Below are 12,978 nucleotides of genomic sequence, written 5' to 3' on the forward strand. Positions count from 1 at the left end.
GTCCAACCACACAGATTGTGGTAGTATCTGTATTGTGACCTAAACCAAGTGAAAAGAAAAAAAAACATTTGTGAATTAAAGTATTTTTTGACAGTTTCAAAAGTATCCTATATGCAGTACTAATTCTAGTAGAGTAACACCACAAAAACATATCTGTGCCTTTAAAGGACACGTGGAGAGCATTGAGAGCCCATCTCAAAATATGCAAGATCCTTTATTTCATCTTGTTGCAGATGACTGAATATGGTTAGATAGGGCCAAGCAATTGTAATGCTAATACTAGGTTCCCTTACACCGTGTTCTCTTTCCACTAGAAATATAAATCGCACCATTAAAAGAAAAAAAACCCGGATTCCTAGTAGATATATGTAGCAGGTACCATACTACCAAAAAAAGTGAACCTATTGTGAGATCAGTTGACCACCATAGCACGGCATGCTCCGTATCTGTGCATCTATGAAGAGCTTTGTGAAAGGAACCTGGTTTGTAAGAATTTAACCCTAGCTTTTGTTGTCAGCTTTGCCTCTTAGAGGGTGCAGATGTAGCTCTGCTGCTACATTAAAGTAACAGCCAAAGCATAGTTAAAGGGGATAACAAGATAAACTCTTTATCTTGTTTAGGACAAAACACAGACATTTTATCTGGCACATATCAAATGAGAATTATTAGAAACAGATAAAGATTAAGAAAAAAAAAACGATTACCAAAACAGGTATTCACTCAAAACAAACAAAGTGGTGGGGGGAACCATGAGCACAGGAAAGCAGCAGCTAATGGGGAAGGTGCCTACTTTCAGCAGCTACCCGCTGTTATGGGAAAGAGTGACCAGTCGTCGAAGCACCTAATCTTGCTGTTTTAGTCCACCTTGTCCTAACCCCCAGGAACACGCCAGCTTCCATCACAAATTCAACTTGAAAAAATAATTAAATATACCTTGGATTTTCCTAGGTAAGGTGCAAGCTGTTGATAAGGTTTTCACCTAAACAGAAGTACTGCAAAAACTAAAATCAAAAATTGTCAAGGCCTCACAAAGGGAAACCTGTGGGTTGCTGGTGGCAGGTAGAATTGGGCTGGGGGAGCAGCATTTAGTGGCGGCATAAAGGCAAGCCAACCAATAAAAAAATATAGCTTACGCGTTACCTACACACAGTTGTCCGAAAACAGAAGTTATCCATCCCTGCTGTTATCCAAAGTGAAATATTATCTTTGCAAAGGTTTGTCAGTTTTAAACTTGCTTTGGCAGAATGTGTAACTACTTAATGTTGTTTTTTAAAAAAATGATTATATATATATATATATGAATAAAACCTACATGATTTTTGTTATAGGCTTTCAAACATTTAGCTTGTGGCAGTGTGTCATTTTCCTCTCGGTACTACCTTGTACTTTAAATGGCTAAGCATTTCCACTGTTTCAGGGCACTCTCTCACTGATGATCATAAGAATGATAGTTTTAAGAGGAACATGAGTAACTTTTGGAAAACTAAAAGGGCCCCGGATGGACTACTGGAATTTCTATGTATCATAGTGTTAACTAGACTTGTGCATTCATATTCGGGCGAACATGAAAAGGAACACGGAGAGTGTGTGTTCGTTGTTCAGAACAAATACTGAACATACGAACATGGCGGCGGCAAAATGTATACGAAGACACACAACATGAAGAATCTTCGTTTACTAATCTGCCTGGTCCCTTCTCCTTCTAGCCAACCTTATCTACGCAGCATCGGAGGGGTTAACGGGAGCGGAAATACGTAGATTTGCCGTCAGTAGTTAAAGGGCCATGCGAGCAACTCTATTGGTCGCCTGCAGGGGCCTCCTCTGGCATCAACCAATAGAATAACACGAAGACGAACACGAAGAGTTGGCAGGCTCCCAAGTCTAGTGTGAACCATTATACAAATAATATATTACCAATAATTTATATTAAGCTGAGGATAGCTTGAGTGATTGATTTGATATTGTTTTGCCTTACTTTTTTAATGGCGGTTTTGTTATTCCTTATATTACCTGTACGAGGTTGCTTGGTTCTGTCCTCTGTCTTTGGAAGTCCAGCACTGATCAAAATTTCCTGCAAATCTTTATAACTTTCAGTTATAACTTGGTGTACTTGGTGCTCCATTTCACCTTCCTCAAGATTGACTCGTGTAGTTACTCTACATGGGCCTCTCCCCCATGGAGGTCCATCAGGTGCAACACCAGGAACCCATAATTCATTGATGTCTGCATCTTTGGAGTACATGGACTGATCCATGATCAGCTGATCAAAAGATAGCTAAAATGAAAAGCAGCAAAAGTAAAAATTACACAAAATTATGAAGATAAACTGAAGGCTTAAGGGATTTGTGGTCTATAACACTTATCCCCTGATATCTTTTTCTGAGAGGCACTTATGAAGAGGACGCTGACAGAGAAACACTACAAGCTAATCAGCTTAAGAAAGAACGAGAGGGAGAGAGAGAGAGAGAGACACACAACAAATAGGTACACTGAGACACCCTGTGAAAAATAGTGATGATAGCAAACAGCTTTTATACTCACCATAATTGTTCTCTTCCTGCAAAGCAAAATAATGCGACAAATATTAGTGATTACTGTGTGGTAACATATTGACCATAGAAAAATATATATGCAATTCTAGCCTCTTAATTATTTTATTGTAGCATATTTTACTTACTTGCAACATAAAAACGAGAAAACCTGGATTTGCTTGTGCACTGTTTATTTAATCAATTCATATCTCCAACTGTATTGATGTAATGGAGGCCCCCAGCTCGCTCTCCGGGCTGCGCTCCCTCAATCCCCACACACTGACTGGTTCTGAGCTATATGACATCATTTAAGACACAGTGCATACCAGTCCACAGTCCTGAATATGCCAGGACAGTCCCATTTTCAGGGGGGTACTGTCGTGTCAAATTTGGGTCCAGGCATAAAAATACTGCCTATGCGCAATGCATTGTACTGTACACAGGCAGCTTTGCATGTCTGAGAGACACACAGCCTAAATGCTAGTAAACGAGCTCCAGGCACCCCAAAACAGGAGTCTAAAGTGGGCGGGGTTATACAGTGCCACATAACTCCACCTACTTTAGGCCCCACTCCCTCTATGTCCCGGGACACCTAGAGCAAAAATTGGCAATTATCATACATACACACATATCTATCTATCTATATCTATATATATAACTCAATGTGTGTATGTTACTGTATGTATCTTACTGTGTGTGTGAGTATATGTTTGTAAGTATGTTACAGTGTGTGTATGTTACAGTGTGTGAACATGTGTGTGGAAGTATGCTACTGGACTCCTCTTCGTGAGCCAAAAAAAGTTAGAGGTGTGTGCATGGTTGTGTATGTATGTGTGTGTTAGTGTGAATGTGTTACTGTGTGTAACTATGTCATTGTGTGTGTAAGTATGTTTGTATGTGTTTGCATTAGTGTATGCAGGTATATACATGTATGTTAGTGTATTTGTGTATAAGCTTGTTACTGTGTCTGTATAAGTAAGAGGAGCTTAGGGACCCCCACCGTAGGTCTTGCAGGGGGGAGCCTGGCATTTTTTGTTATCTCCCTGTCCAACTGCAGGAATACCATGTAGAAATATTACTACCCACAAAAAAAGTCACCGGAGGACTGTTCTTAGGCATAATATATTAATATATTATATGTTATTATACATCCAATTATACAATTTATAAGCAAAACATTTTTCCACAAGAGTGTCTAGAAGCTATAACTATTAATGCACACTCTCATGTGTGAAGGTAGTGGTTACAGGGTATAGAGACTCTGACAACACCAAAAATGCCAACCAATCCTTAAATAACGGAGACACACAAACTCTATTAATGCACTCTCTCGTGACTGATCTCCAAAAACACACTGTGTGACACCCAGCTGTTCTAAAAGGAATGGGGTTCTCAAAGTCAAATTTCTCATGTTTGCTGCCAGAACTAAAAGGCAACTAAAAAGAAAATAATATGTAACTGAGATGTACAGGATGCCAAAATCACAAGAATTGAGACTGTATAGATTATAAACAAACATACGATACAAACAAAGAAACATATAAAACATTTGAGAAAAATAAGCATTGTAAAGTTGGGTGACCTTAGAAACCCACTTTTAAATGGACGATCCCCTCACTATGACTTATCTCTTTTATAATATGTCCTTGAAAGCATGTCTTGAAACCTTTAGGACCGAAAGTAAAAATATTTTTCAAAAGTAACCTTGTATTTTACTTTTAATATCATCATAAAATTGCCCAGCAACCAATTTATTTTATTGAAATCTACTTTTTATTAAATGATAACTAAATTTGAGAAGATATGTGTTTTTAAATTATTATTATTTTAATTTATTCCTGGAATTCATTTCAAATGCCTAGTAAGCATAACACGAGCAAACATTTATATTGTATTAAAAAAAAATCTTACCTCAAAGATGCTCCCCAGAAAGGCGACAGGTAAAAAGGAGGTATCGCAGAGCCAGACGGCAGAGAGAGAGAGAGAGAGAGAGAGAGAGGGAGCTTTGCCTGGATTAGAGCGTCTCTTTAAATCCTGCCCCCCCACCTCCACCCTCCCTTGTAGGCTTTAGCTGAGCTGCTCCCAGCTGTCACTCAGCCAGGGCCGTGTCACTCCGGGTGTGATACTGGAAAAAGTCTTATTCCAAGAGACCAACTAAGATATGCCACTCTTCCTGCAGTTTGACACTCGACACCATGTGTGAATTCTAATTTATTGACCTTGCATGTGCAAATCTTGGAGTAAAAATATAACCTGCAATCCTGCAATGTGGCCAGCCAGCTAGCCAGATACTAGAAATAAACCCCTTCCTACAATTACATATTGTAAAGGTATACTATGATGCTATATCCTGCTAAGGGGGAAATCAGATGGGGGCCCTCGGTTAACAGTGTTGCAAGAGGCCCCTTCCAAAATATGGAAATATATACACCACAGTGCCGTTGTTTTAGCAATCTCTTGGCAGTAGGTTAACTACTTTTCCTTTCTGCAACCCTGGAACTGATTTCCATTCAAACAAGTCACATCACTATTCAGCCCGGAAATGCCCAGTCAGTTGCGACCCAGATAAATGATATATAAGGGGACAGGAAGGGGACCACAGACAATACTAGGGTGACCATTATGCAAAGCGAGTTTTGTTCCCACAAAGCTGTGTGAAATGTGACAACTGAATGGCCTAAAACAACCAGGCATTCGCAGTCAAGACGGTATAAATGGACTTTTTAAAGTTTGCGGTGGTCATGGAAAAAAAGAGCTATTGTTACATTTCTTGTGCTGCTACAATGGTATGCGGTACATATTGAAGGGTTCATTCACTAAAAGCAGGAAGGGTTCCAGTAGAAAGGGGAAAACCCAGTGAGTGTCTCCTGAAAGAAGGCCTGAGCTGGCCCTATATAAATATATACACATATGCATACATATGGATCCAACCCGCACAGGCTAGTTGCCTCTAAGACTGCATGCTGTGGGATCCCTGACACAGTAACTCAGAGCCTTGTTTTTTCCTTACAAGAAAGCTATGTAGCTTCCACTATGGCTGCCAAAGGAGTTTTGGATTGGCTAATTCTGTGAAATGGCAGGAACTAAGCGTAATCCAGAAATGGAGCATGTGTACGTCTCTGAAATACCCCTACAGCAAGAGAGGGACCAAATGCACCTAAAGACCCAACACAACACCCAGCACAAGAAGCACTGTGGTTCTGCTATGGAATAGGGTCCAAAAGTGTGAATCCATCATCACAAACTGGTTTTATTTGATAATTTATTAAAAATCAACTGTAATCACTTGATACTTATTATCCAGGTGTACATTATTTAGCACTTAGACAAATTAATGTTTTATCTGTTTGTTAAATATTTTTGTGAAATTGCCGTTTATGTGAATATCCTCTTCACACACCATTTGCTCAAAACTGCTTTGACATTATATTCGATTGTTAAGTATTGTAGTATGGTGCTGCTAGTGATTCTTCTAGTGTTCTACCACAAATTACATCATTAATGGCATAAAAATTACATCATCAGTGCCTTCATCATTTACCTTACCATCTCTGGTGACAGCACAAGTAACACAATCAATTACATCACAAATCACCTTATCAGTGCCATCAATAGCAACACCAAATATCCAGCACCACCGCACATCAACTGGCAACACTGACTTTACACATCAACTGGCAACACTAACGTTACACTTACTTAAAGCTCCTTTTTAATTCAATCCAGAGCACTGACTTGTATTTCCTGAATTGAATTTATTCTATACTATGTTTATTCTATACTATACTAGCTATCTATGCCCAAAGCTAGGTAACTACCCAACTCCCCTTCCCAACCACTGCTACCTCAGGAAGGGTGACTCCAATCCGTGGTTAAAAGTGTAAGAAGAGGGAGTGGACCGTAAAAATCACTGTTGTATTAAAAGGTCAAGTTATGATAAGCGAGTATTGATTAGGTGTCAATCGATTTAACATACATGGAATGTTCTGATTAATTACAAATAACGTGGGCATTGTTATGGTGCAGAATTCTCTCTTAATCTGATCATGGTTATAGTGCAGAATTCTCTCTTGTGATCCCTACCTAACAAACAGGGATCAGTAACTGGGACAACACAGCTATCCCCCACAAAAGCCACAATAAAAAAAAAATCAAAACTCACAATATGCGCAAACATATAAATAAAAACGGGCTGCTGGCATTTAGACAATTCTCATCAACCGCTTCTTATGTGTGTCTACCTTGCAGCATGCAAACATGCTACTAATGCCTGTGTACATGCTCAGAAAGGAACGTCTCTGACCAATCCCTGATTAAAAAATGGTTAGGACTGTCCCTTGACTAAGTACCACGGCATTAGACATTGTTAAGTAATCAAGGGGTGGCTTGATTGTTCAGTTTGTCCATTGCTCTGTTGATATGGCAATTCAATATAAAGGTTTGTATTGAAAGGAGGTGTCACTAACCAAGGATCAGTGGAGCAAGAAAGTAGTTTCATTACTACCTAGAACAAACAAAGGACATTTTATAAAAGATTTACTGGGCTTAATTGGTACTTTTCTGGATTTAAAGCATGAAAAAAAAAATGCAACACGTAGTTTCATTTATAGTTTTGTTTACTGACTATTCAGCTGAAATACATGCACCAACAATTAAAAAGTTGTTACAGAAGTGTTCCAAATTTTGCAATACATGGTACATCGTATATAGGCTATATTGTTACACAATTTCTAAATAGTCCATTATCATCACATTACATATGTTAAACCAGCAACGCCTGAGGTTAATAATTCAGAGGACTAACTAAAATATTTGCGAAAAACCAGAAGGGTGGAGTCTTCTGGTGAATAGAGATATAGAATAACTATCAAACATTCGTTAACATATCAAAACAAGTTAGTAAGTAAAGAATCGGTCGTACACCATTTTCCTTCCTCTTTTTGATGGCACCTATTTTAATAGCAAAATAACCAGATCTACATAAGGACTTAATGCATGCACTGATTGACGACAACAAACAATGCTTTGAAGCATCCAATTTGTCACATCTTGAAGGGGTATTCCGAATTTTTTAAATACCAAGTATGGAAAGTATCATCTTCACAAACACCTTCCTAAGTATTTGAGGTATTCCCAATTGGGTGCCAGCCAAAAAAACCTACTTGTTGATTTGGAAATAAAGCATCTGGTCTTTCTACTATTCGATCATGTAGGTTTTGGCCGTTTATTTCCACTGCCCCAGCAGTTTTGTCCTGTTCACCTTCTGCTGAAAAGAAACTTCAGCATATATCCAGGTAGATTTTCCTTCCACCCTAATGGCTGCAGCTGTGTTTAACAATACCTGCAAAGGTCGGAACCATCGATCTGCAAGAGGGGTAAAACAAACAAATATCTTTACCATCCCCATGGCACCTGGCTATATTGTGTGGCAAATGGCAGCTAGGTGCCAGCTTGTATAGTTCTTTAAGGTTGCAATGCGTATCAGTGATATGCTGAGTCATCTTCTGGATCCAAGCGACATTTATATCCTGAGCCAGTCGCATACTTGTCTCATATGACATAAGTGCTTTTGAGAGATGTGGAGCTTTCCAAAGTGTTTTTCATAGGGAGACAGTTTCATTGGTCCTGTAGGGTTGTTAGTCTTTTGTTATTTCAGTTATTGTAAAATGTGCATTTGACTTTCCCACTGGATCATGATTGGTATAGGGTATGGAACTGTTGTTTTATCTCCGTTAGTAAACATATTCCCTTCATCACATTGGCTTTAAGATGGGTCCCTAAGTCACTACTCAATACTTGCGGTAGCCCATATTTAAAGTACATATTATTTCTATTATAAACATTTTTACAGTTGCTTGTACTGTGGCGGCAGCAACTGGAAATGCTCCAACCCACCCTTAAAACAATGTGCACATACTAGAACATACTGTAGATTCCTTGCATTGTATGCATTCTATTTGGAGTACCTGAAAGGGGGCATTGGTGGGTGGCATTTTTGCGGAAACCGTATACACTGCCTTTCCAGGATCAGTTCTGGATCAGTTGATTCATGGGTACTTGCGACTGATGCATGGAACTGTAGGCCACATGAGCCAAGGCCAGGAGAAGGTTCTTGAGGGCAACCGACCATCATTGACTTTTCAGTCCTGATATTGGTCTAATATATTAAAAAAAGCTCGACAAGCTGCTTAAATACACACATAAAGAGATGAGCAATGAAACATTCACCTACTACAATAAAACACCAATAACGTTAACTCTTACCAACTTACCATAGAGTATATCAATGGAAAGAGAGGAAACTCTGGTTACTGGTTACTATGGAAATCCAAAAAGCTACTCTTGCTGCAATAGATCTTCCTGCTATGTGTAATTGAATCATGAAAACAGCTACTATTATCCATATATGTACTTTTTATTTCCCACGGCATGTTATATTTTCTCCATTCACATTACAGTAAAAAAATCCATAGGCATCAGTGCATTAAAAGATGCACAGCTCCTTTAGGCAGCAAGATACGACATATCAAGGTGTGCTGTAAGGCACTTACCTGGCAGACGCGGGGAAGTTCCTCTCCGTCCTCCCGGCAGAAACGCCGGCATCATTCCCCGCTACATGAAGCAGCCGCTCGCACGCGCGGCCACTTCATGAATATTTATGCGGCTGACTGCCGCCTGGATTCCGCTGCGTCGCTATGACGACGGTGGACGCGGTTACGTCAGGGACGCCGGGGAACGCCTCCCCGGGCTATTTAAATTTCCCAAACCTATCCACCGGTGCTCAGTTGTACTGGTGCTTCCGTACCTATTGAGCCCCTCGTATTTTTTCCTGTATCTTGTTCTATTGCTGGTATCCTGACCCTGGTCTGCTCAACGGCTATCGTGAACTTCTGGAATCCTGACCCTGGCTATTCTTACGACTTTGGGTATCTCTGGCATCCTGACCCCGGTCCGCTAAACGGTTATTGTGTATCTCTGGCATCCTGACCTCGGCTTTCCATTTCGGCTCCTGTGTATTTCCGGTATCCTGACCCTGGCTTTCCTAACGACTCTGAGAACCTCCGGTATCCTGACCCTGGTCTGCTTAACGGCGCTGTCCTGATCACCCGTGCTTACAGCAACACCGCCAAGTGACCTGTTATCCACCTCAGGCCCCTTGTGCGTGTCCTGTACTGAGCAAGCGTGTTCCTTTCCTGCATCCCGGATTCCTTCTGGTAAGACGATCCTTACAGAACAACTGAGCCAAGACATGGAATCCGCAGGAATTGCTGACGCCCTCTCGGCTCTCACGGGACAAATTGCCTCCCTCACTCGTTCTCTTCAAGACCTCCAAACTAGCCACGCACACATGCAGCGTCAACTTCATGAACTCCAGACAAGTCTACCTGCCTCCGGGGAATCCCCTTCTGGAACAGCTCCGCCCCCGGTGATGGAGGAAATCGGTGCTACTGCTCCTGAACCTAAGGTGCCTTTACCTGAACGTTTCTCTGGGGACAGAACTCGTTATCGCACATTCATGACATCCTGCCAGATCCTGTTCTCACTACAACCTAGAACGTACGCCTCTGACCATGTTAAAGTACGAACTGTGATCTCCTTGCTCTCTGGTGAACCCCAACTGTGGGCCCATCATCTGCTTCACACTAATAACTCTGTCCTGAATTCCTGGGCTGATTTCAGTCATGCTATGGATACCTTGTTTGATGACCCGTTTCGTTCCACCTCTGCACAAGCAGCCATACGTGCGTTACACCAAGGCAAAAGACCTGTGGAGGAATACGTCACAGAATTCCGGAGCCTGGCTTTTGAAAGTACATGGAACGAACCAGCACTTCTGGACCAATTCCGTCTGGGTTTATCCGAGAGCTTAAAGGATGAACTGGCCCGTGTGGGTATCCCCAATTCATTAGAGGATTTAATATATCTGACTATTCAGCTTGACCGCAGATTTCGGGAAAGACGCCTGGAACGCGCAGCTTCAGCCGTTCCTGCCCCGAGACGCCACTTCCCTCCTGTGGCTCATACTGCTCTTACGGCTCCTACCCTTCCTCCTCTCCAGTTACCAGCGATCATGCCCCCTCCGGAGGAACCGATGCAGATCGGATTGGCACGCGGCCCACTATCCGAAGCTGAGAAAACCCGTCGTCGGAGGAACAATCTGTGCCTATACTGTGGCGAACCCGGGCATCTGATCCACTCCTGTCCTCGACGCCCTCCTAAGGGTAAGCCCACACATACTACAGTTTGCTTGAGTTCCTTTCCTAGAGACGGGTCTCCTCACCTATCCATTCCTTTGTTTTTGCAGTGGACCAGTAATTCTACTACAGTGTCTGCCATCATTGACTCCGGTGCCAGTAGCTGCTTTATGGATCAAGATTTTGCCAAGCAATTGCACATACCAACATTGACCAAAGCAGCTCCAATACATATCCAAGTAGTAGATGGCACTCCGCTATCTTCTGGACCCATCACCCAAGAAACACCACGACTCCAGGTACTACTGGGAAATAATCATATGGAACATCTGAACTTTGACTTGATCCCATCACCTATGTTCCCAATTATTCTCGGACTATCCTGGCTGAGGCTTCATAATCCTACGATAAACTGGGCCACAGGCACCCTCTCCTTCCAATCTTTTTTTTGTCGCACTCGTTGTCTCTCCAATCGCCAATCACTCCTGCTACTCCCTGACGATTCATCCTCTTCTCCGGTCCTACGTCTCCCCAAGCAATATGCAGAATTCAGTGATGTGTTCGATAAGAAGGGAGCCGACTCTCTTCCTCCCCAAAGGACTTATGATTGTCCTATCGATCTTCTCCCAGGAGCTCCCATTCCCTTTGGCAGAATATTTCCGTTGTCGGAACCTGAACTACGTTACCTCAAAGACTATATCCAAGAAAATTTAGCCAAGGGTTTTATTCGTCCGTCTACCTCCCCCGCCGGTGCAGGAATCTTCTTTGTAGAAAAAAAAAAGATGGCAGTTTACGCCCTTGCATCGACTATCGTGAATTAAACAAAATCACTATAAAGAACAGATATCCGTTGCCACTTATTCCTGAACTTCTGGACCGACTGAAAGATGCACACATCTTCACTAAAATTGATCTCCGGGGGGCTTACAATCTAGTTCGCATACGGGAGGGAGACGAGTGGAAGACCGCCTTTCGAAGTCGCTATGGACACTTTGAGTACCTCGTAATGCCTTTCGGTTTATGTAACGCCCCCGCGACGTTTCAACATTTCCTAAATGACGTGTTCCGGGACTACCTTGACATCTTCCTGGTAGTCTATTTGGATGACATCCTCATTTTCTCATCAACTTTGTCTGAACATCGGGACCAGGTTAAACTGGTCCTCAAACGCCTACGCTCACATCATCTCTATGCTAAACTAGAGAAATGCCAATTCGAATCCTCCCGAGTGGAATTCCTGGGGTTCATTATCACGCCAGGGAGTCTACAAATGGATCCTAAGAAAGTGTCAGCAATACTGGAATGGCCGATACCCTCTGATAAAAAAGCGATCCAACGCTTCATCGGCTTCGCGAATTACTATCGCAAATTCATTCGAAATTTCTCTCATGTCATCGCACCCATCACGAGACTTACTCGCCAGTCCTCTCATTTCGCATGGTCACCTGACGCTCAGAAGGCGTTTGACATCTTGAAACGGTATTTTACCACGGCTCCTATTCTCATCCAACCCAACGTTGCTGAACCCTTTTATGTGGAGGTAGACGCTTCGGATGTAGCCGTAGGGGGAATCTTATCTCAGAGACATGGAGAAAAACAGAGTCTACACCCAGTAGCCTATTACTCTCGCAAACTCACCCCTTCAGAAATGAACTACAGTGTGGGGGATAGAGAATTGTTGGCCATCAAGCAGGCACTAGAAGCTTGGCGTCATCTTCTTGAAGGTACCATACACCCCGTGACGGTTTATACCGACCATCGGAACCTCGAGTATCTTCGTTCTGCACGTAGGTTGTGCCCGAGACAGGCAAGGTGGGCTCTCTTCTTTACAAGATTTAATTTACATATCACCTACCGCCCTGGATCCCGAAATATTAAAGCAGATGCCTTGTCCCGAATACCAGTTACTTCACATCACCCTAAGAGTCAGTCCGATACCATTCTCCCATCCAATTTGTTTCTCACTCACCAACCACCCCTTATAGACTACATCCGTACTTCATCCCGTGGCGTGCCAATACCAAGAACACATCCTCCTATCCGTCGTACCAGGAACCTTCTCTATTACCGTAACATGATATTTGTACCACGACCGGCCCGTCTAAGGGTATTACAAACCTGTCATGACTCCCTCCTTTCTGGACATGGGGGCATTAAGAAGACCCTAGATCTCGTCCGACGTCATTTTTGGTGGCCTTCACTGGATCGAGACGTTACCTCGTTTGTCCGCTCATGTACCACCTGTGCCCGAA

The sequence above is a fragment of the Sceloporus occidentalis genome, unplaced genomic scaffold (assembly GCF_023333645.1).
Source record: "Sceloporus occidentalis isolate IW3139 unplaced genomic scaffold, rSceOcc1.0.p SCAF_30, whole genome shotgun sequence".
Taxonomy (NCBI): domain Eukaryota; kingdom Metazoa; phylum Chordata; class Lepidosauria; order Squamata; family Phrynosomatidae; genus Sceloporus; species Sceloporus occidentalis.